Source organism: Pelophylax lessonae, assembly GCF_965119305.1.
Source record: "Pelophylax lessonae genome assembly, chromosome: 4".
Taxonomy (NCBI): Eukaryota; Metazoa; Chordata; class Amphibia; order Anura; family Ranidae; genus Pelophylax; species Pelophylax lessonae.
The window spans coordinates 434615101-434619114 of record NC_138771.1 but is presented as its reverse complement, the minus strand read 5'-3'; the positions used below and the strand labels follow the sequence as shown (position 1 = coordinate 434619114).

The following is a 4014-nucleotide window of genomic DNA, read 5'->3' as shown; positions in this document are numbered from 1 at the left end:
AAGGATAATGAACTTTATTATTCAGTCGTATCTAAGACAGTGGAGTTACTCCAGTAAGGAGTCTGGATACTCTTTGCAATAAAGATCGTATCGGAAAGCAGGAAATACCTCTGACCGTAGACATCCCTACATGGTCAACAACAGTCCTACCTGTATATAAGATGATCGTTCTTGGTGAGGTGGAGGTGAGGAATGGCACTAATATACTGAAACAACTGCTACCACAGAGCAGAATCGTCATCAAGGACAACCGAGTGTTGAAAACCATGGACCCCAACTGCTGTACCAGACGTGGCCAGGCCTGGCTTTGTTCCTGTTCTTTTGAGCAGCTGAAGTACATAGATGGCTGTGCTGCTACACACTCTGGGAACTGCCTGGTTCAATTGCAAAAATATGAACCAGCCTGGAAAAGGATAATTCATGGAGGAGACTCAAAGGTCAGTGCATTGGGGGTACCCTTGTTCACGTGGCAGAGACAAGTTTAGTGCCAGGCACCTATCACAGACTGGTGTGTGAACCTCACAGATGGACAAATGACAATTGGAGAGGAAGACATTAGAGCCAATATCCAGATGAATCAAGTATCTATGGACATTGAGCAAACTGATCTTGGCAATTGGGACTCTATGATTTCTCCCTTATTCAAGAAAATACCACCACTTACAGTTGAATTGGATACATTATTAAAGAGGGATAGAAGGAAAATTATAGAGCTACAAGAACTGGTGAAGGAAAACCTCATCAGTTGTAGTAAAATTGCTAAAGAATTTCAGGAGCCTTGGTGGAGCATACCCAAAAACACTTTTTCTCATCCACTATTGAGAACTCTTTCAATGATTTTTTTGATTATTCAATTTATATGTTTTTGTTTGGTTTATATTGTTTTGGTAGAAGACAACTAAGAACAATCCAGAAAAATAAGGAATACCTAGAGTTAGCATTAATCTTAAGCTTGACTGGTTATGAATTGATTCTAATTTGAACCGATCCAAGTGGGGATATATGTAGTAAATTTTATGGGCATCTATACATATAGACAGTTGACCTTACGATAGTATGATTAAGCACACATACTAGTGTGTGAAACGCGTCTACCTGTTGTTTGCCACATTGGGATGTTCGGTTAATAAACCTGAATCTTGATTATACTTCTACATTGTTAAGCAAACCATTGCTTATTGAAGCAATCCACCAAGCTGACTAGAAAAAGTTCCTGTGGGAGACATGTCTGCATTTTCACAGCTCTTACTTCAAAGAACCTTTTCTGAATAAAAAGTGTTAAACCTCTTTTTTCCAGGGAAAAGGAGTTACCCTATTAACTTTGTACAAAGTGTACTATATAGATTATTAATATATTGTACACAAATCCAAGAGTGGCTATGTGTTGGACATCTTTAGAGAAGTCTTATGTAGCTTTTATTGCTCAAAATAGATATTGTGTGAACCCAAGTCTCTCGAGCATGGAGCCAAACTATAGGGAAAAACTATGTTTGCTGGGTCTAACTTTGTTACCTCTAATTTCTTGGTATACTAGATCCCGAGACTTGCTGTGGATGTTAAAAATCTTAGTTGTATACCACTGTTGGTTTTGGTCTTCTAACTCAACTGATGTAAGTTCCACTGTTCGTACAGTAATGACAGGGCTCATTCACACTTTAACTCCTTCTTTCCCCTCCCCTTATGCATTTAGAGAAAGCCTTGTATTCAGTCAAAAGGATATAAAACTCAAGAGTGAGCAAGAGAAGACACCTATGTTCCTACATACAGTGGAATCAGGGGGAAGAAACATAGCCACCCTTAACAGGAAGTCCAATCACAGCAACAAAAAATAGAGGAGGCTGAAAGCACTAGAAGGTACTTTTTTGAGTTATGAATACATACTTGAATTTAAAGCCAGAGTTCGGTGTCACATTAAACAATGTTGTGTAGAGCTACCCCCTAAAGGAGCTGCTGTATTTAACTAGTTCCTCTAGTTCTTGAACAGTTCAGAGGCTACCAGTCACACAAGCAACCGCCCATTTAATCCATTAAACAGTCTAGGGGATGTCTTTTTTTAAGATGTATTGCTTACATAACTTTTATCAGCAGAGGGAAAAGGAGCACGGGATACTCCAAAACATTTCAGAAAAGTTAGCAGAGAACACTCTTCTCTTCGCAAAAGTAGCATGTCTAGCTCTCACAGCTGGGAACCTTGAGTTAGTCGGCAGAACGGTCTATCTTCTCATAGCTGGGGACCATAAGATAGCTCCAGAATAGTTAAAATCTCAAAGCTTGGAACTATGAGGTATGTCTCTCCGATTACACTGTTTTGGAGAGTCAAACAAGGTTTCTACTCACAAGTCCTAGAGCAACTACATCCTCAGACTCGATCCCTTGATAAAGAGGTCCAGCATTCAGACCAGAGATGCTTCACAGGTCCATCAAAGATCCATCCCTGGGGGGGGGGAATACAATCTCCTCAAGGACTCAAGCTTTTTACCACCTCCAAGACCACCTTCTGGGCACACCTCTTCAGGGATTGGCTAGTTCATAGTATTGTGTGTTCTAAACTGGTGTGCAGGAGGGGAAGATGCATATATTTCTATAGGTATGTTTTACTAGTCGTGATGTTAGTTAGTAGCCCTTAAAGTGTAATGTTTGATTTATAATGGATGCAATGTCACCTGTGGCTAACCTCCTGTGTTCAGTAAGCAGTAGTGCAGCCACTCAGCACAGGACCCAGAAGCAAGTGGAGATCACTAAAGTATCAGTATCTACTTCAGTGATTTCCAGCTTCCAGGGGCATTGGTCAGGTATGGTATATGCATAGTTACACTGGTCCAAGCTGGATCAATGTAACTATATATATTACAGCAATGCCTAGAATTCTTCTTTAAATAAAATACCTGTTTTTCATCCTTTGTTGCAGCTCAGTGAAGCTGATCTCCTGAAGCCTCTTTAAAATCACTTGCTGTCTACATGCATAAACTCTGACAATGGGAAGGTTCCCTGGTGATGACAACATTATCTGTGTAATGCTATATGCAATCACTAGCTCATCAAAAGCAAAACGGGAGCACAATTGGGAGACAGGGGCAGATCATTGTCAGCCTATAAAAGAAAGTGCCTGAATAAAGAACCTTCATGGACATGACTGTCCTAAGTAGGAACATAGGTTGCAAGAAAAATTAGCTTATTACCTTTCTTCACTTAATCCAAACCAAAAATATCAAAAATATTTTGGTTAAAGTTCCATAAGCTTTTTAAGACTTTAATACAGTTTGCAAAACAGAAAAAAAAAAAATCGAAATATTTTGGTGCAAACCAGAAGAGATAAAAAATAATAATAACTTCCTGCTCTGATAAATTCTATTTTGTTTCATATTTCAAATTTGATGATCTACAAGACAGAACATATCACTTTATCATTCTGAGGTTTTCATAGGCTAAATCACCTTTTGGAAGAAAAATGTATTCATATTTTTTAATTAAAGCCCAGGACACCTAGAGATCTCGGAAAGAATAAGATTGAACATATTTCCTATCAAAATGCATGTTAGAATTTCAAAAGGTTGGATAAATGTTATTAATGATTGTTTATTATTCAAATATATCATCATTATGAGATATATTTTTCAATGCTGCTCGGTGTCTGTTACATTATACCCATGTCAACCATATAATGTGCCTGTATTTCATATCTATGTGGTGTTTGATCTGGCAATATATTTTAAGCTTGTCCTTTTATATTCTGAAATGTTAGTGATTACCTGGAAAAGGTCAGCAGAGAATGATATGTATAGATGCTTGCACCGCTTGTAATCATTTTTATTACTTTTATATAAAACAGCTTTATACAGATGTGGCCAAGCTATTTACAAATTGCATTTCAGTTTAAAGTGACCCTGTTGCCAGATCATTCTTCCAACACAAACTCTTCACATAGGACTATATGTACAATTACCATATTTATAATATAGACTGCCAGCACCAAAGTAGCAATCTATAGTACTCCTCTTTACTCCTCCCTCAACT

At 38.1% G+C, this 4014-nt stretch overlaps 1 pseudogene across 1 annotated transcript in view; it reads left to right on the top strand.

Moving 5' to 3' along the window:
• The window catches only part of LOC309554619, a 29587-nt pseudogene extending 28605 nt beyond the window's left edge, over positions 1–982 (top strand). Inside the window, exon 2 of the transcript in view lies at positions 1–982. This exon is cut by the window's left edge and continues 978 nt beyond it. The product of the transcript in view is annotated as an uncharacterized misc_RNA (transcript).
• Positions 983–4014: the final 3032 nt, after the last annotated feature.